The sequence below is a fragment of the Panthera pardus genome, unplaced genomic scaffold, assembly GCF_024362965.1.
Source record: "Panthera pardus isolate Hobbes unplaced genomic scaffold, ASM2436296v1 HiC_scaffold_24, whole genome shotgun sequence".
In the NCBI taxonomy this organism is placed as follows: Eukaryota; Metazoa; Chordata; class Mammalia; order Carnivora; family Felidae; genus Panthera; species Panthera pardus.
The window spans coordinates 94,571,839-94,589,334 of record NW_026526810.1 but is presented as its reverse complement, the minus strand read 5'-3'; the positions used below and the strand labels follow the sequence as shown (position 1 = coordinate 94,589,334).

Genomic DNA, 17,496 nt, shown 5'->3' with positions numbered 1-17,496 from the left:
AGCCCCGAGTCGGGCTCTGTGCTGACAGCTCAGAGCCTGGAGCCTGCTTCATATTCTGTGTCTCCCTCTCTCTGACCCTCCCCTGTTCATGCTGTCTCTCCCTGTCTCAAAAATAAACGTTAAAAAAAAAGAAAAGAAAAGAAATTTATGTGGTAGTGTTTCTATTATTGTGCTATGTGTTTTAATTTGGTAGCTAGCTAACATTTTTTTTTTTTTTTTAAAGTAGGTTCTGCCCAACATGTGGCTTGAACTCACAACTCTGAGATCAAGAATTGCATGCTCTACCAACTGAGCCATCCAGGTGCCCTGTGTATGTTTTTAATTATAGTTTTAAAAAATAGTTTAAAATGTTTTTTTAAAATGAAATCCAAGTATACAGTTGACCTTTGAACAACACAGTGGTTAGAGGCACTGACCTCCTGTGCAGTCGAAAATCCACCTATAACTTTTGACTCCTTAAAACTTAACTACTAATATCCTACTGTTGACCAGAAGCCTTACCAATAATATCAACAGTCAACCAGCACATATTTAGTGTGTTATATATATTAGGTACTGTATCCTTAACATAAAGTATGCTAGAGAAAGGAAAATGTTATTAAAATCATAAGGGAGAGAAAATATATTTACAGTACTGTACTGTATTTATTGAAAAAAAAATCTGTGTGTAAGTGGACCCACATAGTTCAAACTCATGTTGTTCAAAGGTCAACTGTATAAAAAAATAAAATTCAAATCAAATAAAATTAAGAGATGAAAGTCAAATCATGACCTGTCAATCACTCCTGGCAATCTTTGACAAATCAGGAAAGATGTAAGAAGCACTGGGTGACCAGGGATGACAAAGAACAGTATGCACAGACCCGTGGAAAGCACATCAGCTTTTGTACATACAAATTGGCTTCAAATCCTAATTCTGCCAGTTACCTAAGGTCTGGTAGCTAGTACCCTATCAAATGCAGAGCACCAGTTTTTTCATCTGTAAAATGGGGACAATACCACCTGCCTCAGAGTTGTTGGGGGAGTAAGGGAGAACATAGCTAAAGTGTCCAGCACACTTAGCCGCCCCCACCCAAATGCTAGTTCTCATCTCTTCTGTATCCCATAACAAAGTCAAATATACTGGACTGGGAAGGGATCTGACTGCCTTTAGAAAGTGTGCCTCTTAACTTGTTTTTCCAGAGGCAAAGATGGACTTGCGTCTGTCTGTCTGCAACCACACCCGGACCTCCTTGCCACCAGTGACACATTTGCAAGATTGTATACAGGCCCCGGACAGAAACACTTAACACAAGTGGAGGTGCTGGCCATCCTTATTTTTAGAGAGAAAATGACCAGAATGTGAGTAGAGCAGATAAGCCAGCCCAGGCCCTGGCCCCTCAACCACAGGAGCAGAACAGAAATCTGTTAAAGGATGGGGAGAATTTCTCTCATCTTCCTGGGTTTCTCCTTCCTTTTCTTCTCTGTCTCTCCCCAGCACAGCTCAGGAAGCAGGAGAAAAATACCCAAAGGCAAAAAGGCAGAGAGCATCTGTCTTCCTATACTTTGATGGTGAGAGTGAAAACAAGTGTCTCATAGCTTATTAAATGTCAGGTTTAAGATGTCTGGTTGGGGAGGTAGGGTGTGGCCATCACACCAGTGCGTTAGTCTTGGCATTTTTTGCTTCTTGCAGGATCCCACCTTTTGGTCTATTAGAAGCATTTCTTCATAAGGATGAACATTTAGTTTGGTCTCAGAGCCAGGTGTCTGCCTCCAGACCACTGCCTGAAAGGAATGGGTTTGAGCCTCAAAGAAAATAAGTTAGGCCTGGCTCAACTTGTCTGCATGACTCTTCTTGCTCCACTACACTTGCCTCTCAGGCTGCTGTTGGCCTCTAAGAAAATGGATCCTGGTCTTCCAGTTTCAGAGACTGAAGCAATTATACCCTGGAAACAGATCTCAGTTTCAAAGCACTTTTCCTCTCTGCCTGGGTTCTCAGGGGTAAAAAGGGCTACCTTCTGCTTCAGTAAATTCTATCCAGCTAGGAGTTCAAGACCAAGAGTAGTTAATCCTGGAGACCAAAGGCTGGCAAGACACTCACTTGGGTTCATGCCTTCCGTCTGCCAGGGGCTTCAGGTCCCAGAAGAGACCTCTTCCTCTGTTGTCCTGGTCAGCTACAGGCTAACCTAACCTTGTGTAGTTCCAATCGGCCTCAGTTTGGAGCTGTGGTTCTGTATGCCTTTTATTTCACGTTCACAGTGCTGCTGAATGCCTTTGTGAACTGGCCTTGAAAAGTATTACAGAATCCACAGTCGAGATGTTCTCTGCCTGGACTCTGTTTGCTTGTTATGTTGCAAGAATGTGGTCCAACAGCCTCCACACCCTGATGACTCAGCCTAGCTCTAATGAGTTGTGTTTTCCAGGCCCTCCTGGGGGGACAGTGCCTTCTCTAGCGTTGGCTACGTGCTGCCCCCCTCACCCCTCACGCCCCCACCCGGCCTCAGTAAGGGCTGCCTGGGAGTGAGCCTGGATGGTTGTTAGAAATGCTCCCCATAGGTAGGCAGAGGGAAAGGGAAGATGAATTCTGGTTCCACTCCCCAGTGTTGCAGTCACTCTTGGCCCTTCCCAGGCACAGCCAGGAGGTGTAAGTTAGAGGTTAGGAAGAATTTACATAATGGGATTGATTTTGAAGGGAGCAGGCAGAGTGGCTACCTCTTAGAGAAAAAGCATTTGATAGCCACCTAAAGGTCGTGTGAAGAAGCCTGTCTTACTTTCAGAGAATTGGTCTTTGATTTGTGGGGCATTCAATTTGCTGGGGAAAAAATCTGACTGTTAAGCTTCTGGGGGACAAACCAGAGGAAATTATATAATTAACAGTTCAGAGATTCTTAGAATCTTTGGCCAAAAAAAGAAATGACAGAGAAAAAATCACTGTGTTCTAGAGCCATGGCAGAAGGCCAAGCTTTGAATAATGGCCATAGAAGATATATTAATGAATTATTTTTAAATGTATGCTTCTTTTTGGAAAGAAATTGCTTAGGGAAAGTTTATGCCTTAATTACTACTCTTACTAAAAGGGAAAATCTTAACTGATTATACCTTAAAATCTTTGAACCTTAAACTCTTTTACCAGATTTTAAAAGTTCAGGCCTCCTTGCAAAAATGCAAACGCATTTCTATTTCCTGATGGCTATAACAATAGCAGAAGACTTAAACAAGAATCTGTTTTATGAAAAATTGAAATCTGAGCACAGTTCACACATTTACCAATGATTCTTCTCCGTTGCATGTTATCTATGAATCATCTGACACAAAACAGCTGTAAGTCCTCTCTGCTGTAAGGACAGGATGGCCCTGCCAGGAACTGCACCCAGCTTGTGGTCTAGTCGCTGACAGAATTTACATAATACTACTGACTGCCAATTTAAGCCTACCCTGCAGGTACCACCCCCCCCTTCCCCACCCTTCCCTCCTGCAGGCACTGAAATGGTCACGCTTTGGGCTGGCTCTGGTCCTAGCAGGAAGCATAGGCCTCCGGGCTGCTGACCACACCCATACATTTGTTTGCTTTGTTTCGTTTTTGGGGAGATCCTTTTATTTTGATATAATTTCAATTTTACTGAAAAATTACATGAACAGTCCAAGGAACTTCTACAACTTATGATTTGTTTGTTTACATTTTTGCCTTATTTGCTTTATCATTCTCTCTCTTTCTCTCCCACTCTCCTCTCCCATTGAAGATGGAGATGTGCTCCTATTGGCTCCAGTATGAATTTTCCAAAAAGGCATTCTCTTAATAACTACAGTGCAGTTACACAATCAGGCAATTAAGCATTAATATAATACTACTATGTCTTTCATTAATTGCCCCCAAAATGTCCTTACTTTTTTTTCCCTCCCCTGAGGATCAAATCCAAGATTATACACAGCATTTAGTTGTCAGGTCTATTTATTTTCCTTTATTCTGGGACATTTCTTTAGCCTTTCATTGTGTTCTTGACCTTAACATTTAAAAAAAAAGTACAGGCCAGTTATTTTGTAGAATGTCTTTCAGTTTGGGTTTGCCTCATGTTTTCTCATGATTAGATTCAGGTTATGCATTTTTGGCAGGAATACCACAGAGTTGATAGTGTGCTCTTCTCCAAGCATCCTAATCGGGGGCATGTGATATGAGATATTGGCTTGTAACTATATAGTGATCTTAGCCCTGATGACTTGGTAGAGTGGTATCTGATGCTATGAAGTTATTATTTTTCTCTTTCATTAAGTCATTTGCTGAATACTTTACATCTCTGTAATTATCCTATTTATTTAAAGTTTTTATTTAAATTCCAGTTAGTTAACATACAATGTTATACTAGTTTCAGGTATGCAATATAGTGATTCAACACTTCCATACATCACCCAGTGCTCATCATGGCAAGGTCACTCCTTAATCCCCATCACCTGTTTAACCCATTTCCTCACTCACCTCCACTCTGGTAACAATCAGTTTGTTCTCTGTTTCTTGATTTATCTCTGTCTCTTTTTTCCCCTATGATTATTTGTTCTGTTTCTTAAATTTCACATGAGTGAAATCATATGCTATTTGTCTTTCTCTGAGTGACTTATTTTCCTTAGCATAATACACTCTAGCTCCATCTATGTCATTGCAAATGGCAAGATTTCATTCTTTTTTATGCTGAGTAATATTTCTTGATTATTACAGTTTGTAATATTCCATTGTGTGTATGTGTGTGTGTGTGTAACTCATCTTCTTTATTCACTCATTAGTCAATGGACATTTGGGCTCTTTCCATAATTCAGTTGCAGTACATAATGCTGCTCTAAACATCAGGGTGCATGTATCCCTTTGAATTAGTGTTTTTGTATTCTCTTCTTTTTTAATTTTTAAATTTTATTTATTTATTTTTGAGAGAGACAGAGACAGAGTGAGTGGGGGAGGGGCAGAGAGAGAGGGAAAGAGAGAATCCCAAGCAGGCTTTGTACCACCAGCACAGAGCCCAATGTGGGCCTCAAACCCATGAAACCATGAAATCATAACCTGAGCTGAAACCAAGAGTTGGACACTTAACTGACTGAGCCACCCAGGCGCCCCAGTATTTTTGAATTCTTTGGGTAAATACCTAGTAGTAAAATTGCATATCCCTTTTTTTTTTTTTTTTTTTAAGTAGGCTCAATGACCAATGTGGGACTTGAACTCATGACCCTGAGATCAAGGGTCACATGGTCTACCGACTGAGCCAGTCAGGCACCCCTGTAATTATCCTTTTTTAAATCAAACTTTTACCCATCCATTTTGGCATCCTCTGATGATTTTCTACAACTCTCATTTTGCATTCTACTGTAATGAAGAGGTTTCCCTTAACATTTATATCTATCTATCTATCTATCTATCTATCTATATGAACGTGATTCTTAGGCTATCAGTGGAGTATAATCCATTATAAATATTATTTATTTTGATGTTAAAATTGTTCCAGATTAGGGAGTGGGAGCCTCTTACCGCTGGCTCTTGAGTCTTTTTGACATATTTTCATGATTCTTTGATCATTTCCTTACCTTCTTGCAAAATAAGATGTTCCAGGCTCATTCTCTACTTTTCCTGCCCACAGCCCCAGAATAAGCCATTTCTCAAGAATCACTAGTTCCTTTAGTGGGTAATGGTATTTAGAAACCAAGATCTGGGTGCTAAAAGTGCTCATTCTTACTGGTGTGTCACTGTTTCTAGGCCTCTTACCAGACAGAATTAGGTAATATTACATATACAAATGGAAATAGATACATATAGAGGCATAGATATATATTAGAAATATGTTGGAGATATATATGACATAATATATACTTATTCTAATAACTCCAATTCTAATACAACAAATGCTTTTTCCATATTTGTAATTTCTTTCCCCAGCACTTAGAAATCTGGCTCCCATTAGCCTCAAGGTCAAGAATACACAAATCATAGTTTCAGAATTGCTAATCCCTAGCACCACTTAAAGTAAGCCTAATGAGAGTTTAATTAGTTTACAATTTTGAGGGGTAAAACTTAACATACATTAAAGTACACAAACCCCAAGTCTACAATTCAGTGACTTTCGACAAATGGATATACCTGTGTAACCCACACTTTTTTCAAGATATAGGACATTCATCTCTGTATCTTCTCAGAAAGTCCCCTCATGTTTCTTCCCAGTCAGCAACACCTCCATCCCCCAAACCAGAGGCAACCACTTTTCCAGTATTTTGCTTAGTCTGTAGACATCAGTTGGCTCCCCTGGATCCGAACACACATCTTCAACTTGGACCCTACTCTGTGCTCTCCCCCTCGAGGCTTGTGCCACCACAGTACCTGGCCTTAGATTTTGCTTTGTCTACTCTTTCTTGGCAATGCCAGATTTGATTTCCAGTTCGGCTTCCAGTCTTTTCTGACCTGTGGTGCCAATGACTCTGCCCCTCCTCTGGGCTACATGTTGATTTGTTCTTGCACTAGCCTACAGTCCTCATTCCTTCTGGGCTTTTGATCCAGCCCCGAAGGACCTTTGGCCTGGAATGTGCTTCGAGGATCACACAATTTACTAAAGATAGTTTCATAAAAAGGCACATAATTTCATGAAAAGTCTCCTTCTTAAAATTTGGTAATATAGTCCCGTCTGGTCCTGCTTGATGCCTGGATTCTGAGCCACACCTGTTCTTCTGTTTCTAAATCTTGCTTCCTTTCCCGACTTGGGTGACTGTCATAATCCTTCCTTCCCATGACAGCTGGAGCCAGAAGCTGGTGAGGCTTTTCTCATGAGGGTACCTTGTGAGCATGACTATGATAGAGAGAAACCATGTATCTTGTGGGTGTTTAGTACATGTGAAACCACTCAGCCCACCAGCAAATGTGGCAAATGGCCAGTTTGGGGCACAGGAAGAGAAGGTGGGTGGCTCCCAAGCACCCTGCTTAATGCTTAATGCTTAATGAATAGCTCCCTTTCAGTAGTGTTCAGTCTACCCAGAGCTATAGCATGTAGGGTAGAAACTAAGGTGAGGTCTCGGAACCAGGAAGTCACACCCATGTTAATATTTAGAAAACAGTTGGGTTATAATAGCTTCTTTTCCACGCTCCCTAATGAAAAGGGTTAGTGTGGTTCAATCATGAAAGCTTCTGAAAAGACTCTTTGACACAAAGGCTCTGAGCTCCACTCTTCATGTCGGCCCTTGATTATATTAGTAGTTTAATAAGCAGTTGCTTGTTCTGTCTTTTGTGTGCTTGGATCCCCCCCCACAACAAAGCTGTGAGCTCCTTGAGGGAGGTGACAGTGTTGGGCATTTTTCTGTCTTCCTCCTGTCCCAGCACCAGCTCCTTGTCAGGTGACAGGAGGTGTTCCGTAGGTACTTCTGACTTGAACTAAGTCTTAGTCACCCTAATGAGGTCATCCCTCCATAGTATCCCAATTCCTACTGTAGTACCAAGCACAGAGTAAGTACTCAAATTGGCTGAGTAAATCATGAACTAATTCCACTAAATTGTTGTCGAGTCAAAGTGTTATTCCTCTCAGGAGTCTATGTTTTAGAAGAGGGCAACAAAGAATGGGCAATGCTTAATGACCCAAGTGGAGTTAGCCTAATAGTGGAATTACAGGCAACACAGCACCAGATGAGGACATTTATAAGCAGGGGGCTCTTTGGTGCCCCACCAATCATGCCACATCACTATGTTACCCTTCTTCTGAGGTCTTCAGAATGTTGGGCCATAAAAGGATCGTTATATTCTGATGATCAACCTTTTTTGCTGTCTGCCTTTCCTGAGCTTCTTTCTCCTATTCAATTTGCATTTGTTTCCTTTGGCCCAACAGCAAATTGGCTGCAGCATCTTCTCCTAAAGAGCCAGAATCTTCCTAGCGGTGAACCTCTTTTTTTTTTTTTTTTTTTTTTGGTTTATTAATTTATTTTGAGAGGGAGAGCACACAAGCAGGAGAGGGGCAGAGAGAGAGGGAGAGAGAATTATGAGATCGTGTGGCTTGATCTCACGAACCATGAGATCATGACCTGAGCTGAAATCAAGAGTCAGATGTTTAGCCAACTGAGCCACCCAGGCACCCTTCATCATTACTACATTTTAACTGACTTTTGCAAATTTTCATTACAATTTTAATTGTCACAAAATGTTCCATGGAGTACACCTATTTAACCATTCACCTGACATTTGTTGAGCATTTAGTTTGCTTCTGATTTTTAGCTATTACAAAAGGAAACATAATGAGAGAACTCTTCACATAAATTTTCCTTATTTGAGGCATTTTGCTTTTCACCAGGAGAAATTTCCAGAAGTTTTATTACTGGACAAAATAATATGAAACTATTTTAGATTCTTAATATTGTCCAACGACTTATCAAAAGGTTCTTCAATTACACACCTTCTGGAATGGATGAAAATTTCTATTTTACCCAACGTTGGTCATTTGCTGACACAACAAAACATTTATTCTCTATTTCAACATATATGTCTATATTTGAGATTTATATTTTTTCAAAGCTCCCCAGGCAATTCTAAGGTGGAATCTGGGTGGAGAGCCCCAGAAGGCTACACTAAAAGTTGCCAAGTGCTGTGGCCCTTTTCCCTCAGCCTCTGGAGATCCTGTGCTCTGATACAAAGGTCCAGGGAAAGAGCCCCGAGGAAATGGGCACCAAGGTAAAGAGGAGGTTTCTTCATAAGGCTTAGGGCCAAGTAGGCCCAAGTCATCCTCCCTGGATCTTCTGAGGGAGGGGCCCTTCTCCTCTGGCTGCATAGAGTTGGAAGTGATCCAAAGAGAGCCAAGAGCACATGACCCCAAAGAGGGAGAACAGAAAGGGGGAAAAAAGGAACAGTCCTGTATAATCAGGAGCTTGGAGTCTCTCTCCCAGCTCTCAGAGAGTCTACTTCCCAGCCCTTGGGCCTGAGTCACAGAAGCCTCTAGCTGTGCTGATCACCCACATCAAATGTGCCTCCTCCATAACCCATTCCCATAGTCTTGTTTTTTTTAAGATGCTTTTTCAAATTACAAAAGAACTATTATTGGTCCATCATAAACAAATAATATATAAATGAAAATTTCAATATTGGAAAGTTCTCCCTCACTTCCCTATTTCCATTCCCATCCCCAGAGGTAACCTGATAATAATTTGGTGTGTATCTTTCTAGATCTTTTTCTAGTGGGTGTGAGACTGTGTGCATGCCTCAGGATTTTATAATACATAAATGGAATTACACGATATATAGTTTTCCCCATCCTGCCTTTATCATTTAACTTCAAGGTGTAGACCACCTTCTGTGTTAGTTAATATATAGCAGCCTCATTCTTTTTCATGGCTGCATGATAATCCATGGTATATGACGATATCATATAATGAACACAGCTTGTTGCTGGTGGCTTCAGTTGCCTTTCATTTTTCTCTATAATGACAATGCTGCAATGAGCTTCTTTGTGTATGTGTCTTTGTGTCATCTACCTGGCTTTGAGTGTTGCCACTGCCAGAAAATTCCTGGTGTTGGGCTCCAGGTATGCATACCCAGAGGATCTCTGCTACCTCCAGGATTCATTTAGACCCTGGAAGAACACCACCCTGGCTCAGTCCTGGCTTCTTCTCTCACCCTGTTGTTCTGTGGTTGTGTTCAAAGCACGCCCATGGACCAGCCACCAGAATTCTGACAACCCCACCAAAGGTTGCAAAGGTGCAAAAAGTACAGTTGGTGTCCCTCTGGCCACTGGGAGGAAAGAAAGAGGGCCAGCTCCTTCACACACAATCCAGTTGGAGAGAGTATGGAACTGGTTATCTAGGTGGTTCTCAGTCTTTCTCCCCTGAGATGGAGTGTGGGACCGAAACAGCAGTGAATCACTGATGTAGAAGATACAAGAGCTGCAGTGGTGGTAGGAGCTCTCCAAAGCAGCTGAGAAAGTATGGTGTGTGTGTGTGTGTGTGTGTGTGTGTAACCCTGAACCAAATGTCCTTGGCCCATGGACGGAGATTGCCAACCCTTGATCTAATATGTTGTTGTACTTTTGTCTTTTAAGGTTTTCAAGCACCAGTGTAGAAAACTGGGTGGCTCAGTTAGTTGGGTGTCCGACTTCGGCTCAGGTCACGATCTCACAGTTCTTGAGTTCGAGCACCACGTTGGGCTCTGTGGTGACAGCTCAGAGCCTGGAACCTGCTTCTAATTCTGCGTGTTTCTCTCTCTCTGCCCCTCCCCTGCTTTCACTCTCTCTCTCTCAAAAATAAATTCTAAATTTTTAAAAAAATTAAAAAAAAAAAGATTTTTGAAACACCTTGTTCCTTCAAGAAGCAATAAGAGCTAATGAGAAGCAGACGGTACCCTGGGTTCCATTTCTCACTTCACTAGGGCCTGCCACAGTTTGGAACAGTTTTGATTGCTGCCCTATGCCCTCTTGTTTAGAGGTGCTGTCTGCACCCTGGGATGCAGGGGTTAGGTTTCTTATTTTTCCTGAAAAATGGTGCTAGTGTCATTGGCTGTTAAAAATGAGACAGGTGTGCTCGCTTTGGCAGCACATCTCCTGAAAACATTGGAGTGACACAGACAAGATTAGCGTGGCCCCTGTTCAAGGGTGACAGGCAAACCTGTGAAACCTTCCATACAAAAATAAGAACTTTTAAAATGGGACATAGGCAAGAGAACTTTTGCATTTGGATGGGATGTTTTCTGTGATTGGCTTATCCTGCTTAGTTCTTTCTTCCTTACTTTATGGACACGCAAGAAAGAACACATGCTCATAGTATTGGAGGCAGGTGCTGAACTTCCTAGGTGGCAGCCCTCCTGAAATGTATTCTTGCATGCACAAATGCAAAGACCCTTGTTGACCTGCTCTCTCAATGCTTTGGAAACTCGGAGGAATGGTGATGTGGTCACTGTTAGAACAGAGCAACAAACAAATCTGGTGTAATTGAGGATAAGCTTCATGTGGGCAGTCCTGATGTTTGCTCACGGAAAGGTGATTCATTTAGACGAATCAGGGCTTTAAAATTGTTTTCTTGAAGTGTAACAGATACAGAAAAGTACATGCACTGTAAATGTATGGCTTGGTGAATTTGTGCAAAGTGAACACACCTATGTTACCCTGGTAACCACTATGTAGATCAAAAAGTAGAATGTTAGAGTCACCCCAGAAGACCTCTGTACCCACTCCTCCCCCAGTTACTAGTCCTTTGAGGTATAACCAGTAACCTAACTTTCCACACTTGATATTTTCGCCTGTTTTTGAACTTTATGTATACTTGTGAAATTTATTCACATTTTGTGTAGATCTTCTTCACTTATTCTCATTGCTATATTGTGTTCCGTGATAGACATATGCCACAGATGGGGTGCCTAGGTGGCTCAGTTGCTTAAGCCTCTGACTCTGGAATTCAGCTCAGGTCAGGGGCTTGTGGGATCAAGCCCCGCTTTGGGCTCTTTGCCTACAGTGCAGAACCTGCTTGGGATTCTCTCTCCCTCTTTCTCTGCCCCTCCCTGGCTTGCATGTGCTCATGTGTCCTCTCTCTCAAAATAAGTAAGCATTAAAAAAAGAAATATGCCACAATTTATTTATCCATTCTATGTTGATGGGGTTTTATTGCACACATTCCTACAAGTGGAATTATCAGCTCACAGTGTTTGCATATATGCATCTTTTTTTTTTTTCAACGTTTTTTATTTATTTTTGGGACAGAGAGAGACAGAGCATGAATGGGGGAGGGGCAGAGAGAGAGGGAGACACAGAATCGGAAACAGGCTCCAGGCTCCGAGCCATCAGCCCAGAGCCTGACAAGGGGCTCTAACTCACGGACCACGAGATCGTGACCTGGCTGAAGTCGGACGCTTAACCGACTGCGCCACCCAGGCGCCCCGCATATATGCATCTTTAATGGACCCTGGAATAGCAGTAAATGAGAGTTAGGGGTGTATTTTTTATTTTTTTAATTTAGAGAGAGAGAGAGAATAGGGGAGAGCGAGAGCAAGAGTGAGAGCGAGAGTACATGCGTGAGAGAGAATCTTAAGTAGGCTCCACGCTGATTGTGGAGCCTGATCCTGGGATCCTGACCTGAGCTGAAATCAAGAGTTGGTCAGACACTCAGCCAGACTGAGCCACCCAGGCGCCCCAGGAATGTATTTTTGGTAGGGAACAAAGCACAAAGCTAAGATCAGGCCCCAGGTTTCTGGTCTCCTTCCAGGCTTGGATTACAGGGGAGCCAGAGCAAGGCACTTAACCTCTGTGTTTCCTCAACTGTAAATTGGAAATAATTGGTACCTGCTCTATTACTTGCTGTGGGATGAAAAAGTCCTCTGCAAAATCTCAAGCTGCACAAATGGAAGCTCTCATTAAAATGGAAGCAGGGAGGGGGGATTTTTAATTATCAATGAGAACTAAAGAATAACTGTATTTATTTGGATTTCCATTCCCAATTAAGAATCCAGAGATTAGATTAACTGCTCAGCTAGACTGAGTAGTATTGCCAAAGGGCCCTGCAGTGTTATTGTCTCAAACGCAAACACAGTAAGTAACTTCCCAGACCTATCCTATGAATCTTGCTAGAAGTTTCCTCAACTGCCCGGAGCCCCAGGGGTCCTCCCAGTTCTTTCTCTTAGTCGCCAATGCCTCAGCTTTTTCTTTCCCCCTGCATCAGCTTGAGTTGGCCTACTCTGGGAAAAACTGGTTTGATGCTGCCTGACCAGACCAATTATAATGCACCAGGAAAGCAGAAGGACACCATCATCCCATGTCTTCCTGCATTATTGAACATAAAGTGTGAATATTGTCAATGAGGTGCTTTGGTCTTACGGTACAACTAAAAGTTCACAGGCATTTATTCTACCAAAGGTTGTGCTAAAATGAATCAGGGACTGTAAAATACAGTAGTTGAAAGTAGTGTCAACATTTTTTCTATCCTCCTAGTTCCCTTGCAGATGGTTGCACAAATGTTACACAAGTAGAAGGCAGTGCCCTCTTCTGGCCAATGCCACACTTGCATGGCTGTGGCTAAGAGGCTTGCCAACTCATGGGACTGGTTTTTCACTGGGTAACAGGCTCATCTTGGTGTTAGTCTTGAGTAAATCACATCTGGGGATCCACCCTCCCTTTCCTCTTCAAAAGAGAAAAATCAGAACTATGATAGTTACATTTTATGTGTGATTCACATTTAAATCAGTAGATTTTTTTACCTTCCATAATGTGGGTAGTTACCTTAAGAGCAAAAACTGAGGTTTCCTGAAGAAAAAGAAATTCTGCTTCAAGACTGCAAAATAGAAACCTGGGTGTTTCCAGCCTTCAGATTTTGAATACAAGACTACAACGTCAACTCTTCCCTAAATTTCTAGCTTGCCAGCCTGCTCTGCAAATTCCAGAGTTGTCTGCCCCCACAATCGTGTGAGCCAATTCCTTAAAATAAATCTGTGAATGTGTGTGAGTGTGAGTGTGTGTGTGTGTGTGTGTGTGTGTGTGTGTGTATGTATCTTGTTGGTTTTGTTTCCCTGAAAACCCTAATACAAAACCTAACTCTAAAACCCATTTATATCAGTGACATCTCATTTGTATAAACATAAGGGGACATGAAGTATGGCAGCTGACCTGAGTTCAGGTTCAAGTCCCAGTACCATCTAATTTACTAGTTTCATGAACTAGCTACTTAATTGTACTTAGCCTTGGTATCTTCATTTTTATAAAGGGGAAAATAGTAGCATTTACTGAATATGCTGTTGTGAAGATTAAGAGAAAACATGTGCTTAGAATAGTGATTGGCTCAGAATAAGTACTCATTAATGTTAGTAGTTATCATTATTTTTATTACTAAGGTCATAGAGGGAAGCTGCCAAAAAAAGGGTGATTTATAGAATGAGAGGTACATGGAAGGGTAGCTGGTCTCGTTCACTCCCCCACCCATTGTCTCCCTAGATTCTTAGGGAGACAGGCAGTCTCTGCTTTTCACAACCTGTTCTTGGGCAGTATTATAAAGCCATTTCTTGTAAAGTGTCCTAACTGTTCCCATAGGAACCCAATCAAGATTAAAAGTTGGATTCTGAATTAATGATTAAGTCATATATGAAACCATTATTATGTCACAAAAGTAAAGTTCAGTAAATCTTGGTAATCATTTAAAACAGTAAAACTATGTAAGTCCTAACACGGGGCTTCCATAAAATTTAATCTTCACTCCATGGTACAATTTACCAATTTAATTAGCAGTTTTGTTTGCCTTCTCACAATTTAGAAGGCCTTCTGTAAGATGGTTTGGATCACTTTTCGGCCTTTTGGCTAAGATCAAGTGTTGTAAGATGATTTGGTTGGTCAAAACCTTGTTTTTAAAGCTAGCCAAGTGGTTATCTCCAAGTATAAGGATTTGGGTTAATTTATATATGTGTGTGTATTTATATATTTATCTCTGTGTTATTCAGTGATTCACCAGAAGGACCCACAGGACTCAATAGCAGGTTATATACTCACTAAGATTTATTATAGCAAAACGTATAGAGCAAAAGCAGTGGGAAAAAGATATGCACTCATGGGGTCCAGACATTCAACACAAACTTCAGTGTCTTTCCACACAGGAGTGTGGAGGCCACACAGGCGTATTCTTTCTTTCACCATTAACTTCAGGGACATATATAGAATGTCTTTACCCAGAGAAGCCTGTTTGAGTCTCAGAGTCCAAGGCTTTTGTAGGGGGCTGGTCACATAAGTATATCCTACTATGTATGCAACCAACTATGGTAACCAAAACCCAACCCTAACAATGAAACTAGGTGCACATCATTGATCTTGATGTTTGTGCAAAGTGCCCCTGAGAAGCACGTATGGTATGATCGATCCATTGGTCCTGGTGTATGTAAGTCATCAACCACCAATATAAAGAACACTCTAAGGGCTGCCAAGGGTTAATCATGGGTCTCTTGAAGACATGTAAGGAGCAAGCAACCAGAAATGCTGTGTTAACTCTTTCCTCACGGTCTGTATTTTCTGAAATGTCTATAATTAACGTCTATTACTTTGATAATCACAAAAGTAACTATTGATATAAAGCCATCTGCCGTTAATGATTTTCCTTTCTAGTTATTTAATGGTGTTGTTTTATAATCTCAGTATAGTTCCCTGTAGTCAGCAGAGCTGCTGAGAGAAGTAAAGTCACCCTTCTAGACACTTCATGGATCCCCATCAGAGCCTTCATACTCTTTGGGAAAACCATAAAAACAGGCCAGGACAAAGCCTGTGAGACATAGAAGGAACCACAGCAACACCTAATTCAACTTCCCCATCTTAGAGATGAGGAAGTGGAAATACCGAGCAGTGAAAGGGCTCATCCCGGTTCTAAATCTTAGATCTTCTAATTAGAAACCTCTCTTGGAACTCCTGAAATGGGTCAAGGCAATGTCTGCTCAGTTGCTTCTGATGATTGTCTTAACATGGGCAGAAACTGGAGGAGCCCTGACTGGTGGGACTGCCTGAACTGAATGTGCATGGTCAATCTCCTTTAGTCTAGACAGAGGCTTCCTATCCTTCCCCAACCCCTTCCTTGTCCAGTGACTTGACAGAAGCACCAGGACTCTGTTATCCAGAGCATTGCCTATGCCACTAGGTCAATGGTCTAGTTTGGGACCTATCAAGAGATTAGTTTAATCTTCACCAAATTTCCCCCTTTTCTCCCTTTCATTTACTCTCTTGTAGGCTGGAGGGTGGTATCTGTCTCTACACTGGACTCCAAATTCCTTGAGGGCCTTCTGGATCCAGGTTATATAGTGGTTATGATTATGGGTAGTAAAGTCAAATGGTCCGGGGTTTGAATTCTGGCTTAACATCTCACTGGCTTGTGGGATTTGAGTGAATTACTTAATGGAAATAATAGTACTTCCTTTATAAGGTTACTGGGAAGATGAAAGGAAGTAATAACTCTTAACTAGAATAGAATTTGGTATATAAAAACGTTCAATAAATATTGAATATTATTTTTTAAATAGGTACTTCATTTACTTTGGAAAACCCTGTTCTCTGATCTTTTTAATAGTTTTGTTGAGATAATTAACACACAATATACACTGTATGTATTTAAACTATAAAATGTCATAAGTTTTAACATGTACACACCTGTGAAACCATCCCCACAATCAAGTAAATGATCATATCCATACCCTCCCAAAAGTTACCTTATATCCTTTTGTAATCCCTTTTCCTGTCCTCAGGCAATTGCTGTCTACTCTTTGCCTCTGCAGATTAGCTTGCATTTTCTAGAATTTCATACAGATGGAATCATATGGTATGCTCTTTTTTTTTTTTTTTTTTTTTGGCTCCTTTCATTCAGCATTATTTTGAGATTCATCCATGTTGTTGAGTGTATCAATTGATTACTAGTATTCCATTGTTGAGGGTATCAATTACTCAGTAGATTCACCACAATATGTTTATCCATTCACTTACTGATGAACATTTGGGTTGTTTCCAGTTTTGAAGTATTAGAAATAAAACTTCTGTGAACATCTGTGTACGTGTCTTTGCATAAACATATACTTTCTCCTTGGAAGTGAATGGGTGGGCCCTAAGATGGGTATGTTTAAATTTTTAAGAAACGACCAAATTATTTTCCAAGTAGTTGTACTATTTTGTATTTCCATCAGTAGCATGAGAGTTCCAGTTGCTCCACATCATTGACAAGAGTTGGTATGGTTAGTCTTTTTAGTTTTAGATATTCTAATAGATGTGTAATGATACTTCTTTGTGATTATAATTTGACTTTCCCTAATGACATTGTAAATGTGTTTTTGCCACCCATGTATCTTTTTGATGAATTGTCTGTTCAAATCATTTGCCTATTTTTAATTAGGGTGTTTGCTTTTCTTATTGTTGAGTTTTGAAACTTTTTGATATATTCTATATACAAGTCCTACATATGGTTTACAAATATTTTCTTTAAGTCCGTAACTAGTCTTATTATTCTCTTAATAGCGTCTCAAAGAAAAGAAGTTATTAATTGTAAAGAAGTACAATTTATCAATTTTTTGTTTTATGGATTGTGCTTTTGGTATTCTAATCCAAGGATCCTTTCTCTACTAAATCACTTTTACATGTTCACTGGAAATCAATTTACCATATATATGTTGGTCTATTTCCACACTCTGTTCTCCAGTGATCTGTTTTCATGCCAATACCATACTATCTTGATTACTTAGCTTTCCAAATTTGTCTAGCTATTTTATGTCTTTTTCATTTCCAAATGAATTTTACTAAAAAAAAAAATTTTTTTTTTTTTTTTGAGAAAGAGAGAGAATGGGGGGGAGGAGCAGAGGGAGTGAGAGAGAATCTCAAGCAAGCTCCATGCTCAGCACAGAGTCCAACACAGGGCTCAATCCCAGGACTCTGGGATCGTGACCTGAGCCGAAATCAAGAGTTGGACACCCAACCAACTGAGCCACCCATGAGCCCCTCCAAATAAATTTTAGAATTAGCTTGTCAATTTTTACATGAAAAAAACTGTTAGAGTTTTGACTAGGATAGCATTGAATAAATTTAGGGAGAACTG

The 17,496-nt window shown here is 40.8% G+C and overlaps 1 long non-coding RNA gene and 1 other non-coding gene across 5 annotated transcripts in view; both read left to right on the top strand.

Moving 5' to 3' along the window:
• The window catches only part of LOC109268445 (uncharacterized), a 59,139-nt gene that overhangs the window by 23,187 nt on the left and 18,456 nt on the right, over positions 1-17,496 (top strand). The window contains exon 3 of one of the 4 annotated variants that reach the window (XR_002080664.2): positions 9,620-11,620. The exons of the other annotated variants lie outside the window; for them this stretch is intronic. This is a non-coding gene — a long non-coding RNA (uncharacterized LOC109268445). Of the gene's footprint in view, positions 1-9,619; positions 11,621-17,496 lie in introns of those variants that run through there. 4 annotated transcript variants of the gene reach the window in all.
• LOC128773179 (U6 spliceosomal RNA) lies at positions 10,488-10,597 on the top strand. The gene has a single exon (XR_008417457.1). It is a non-coding gene; the product is annotated as a U6 spliceosomal RNA (small nuclear RNA).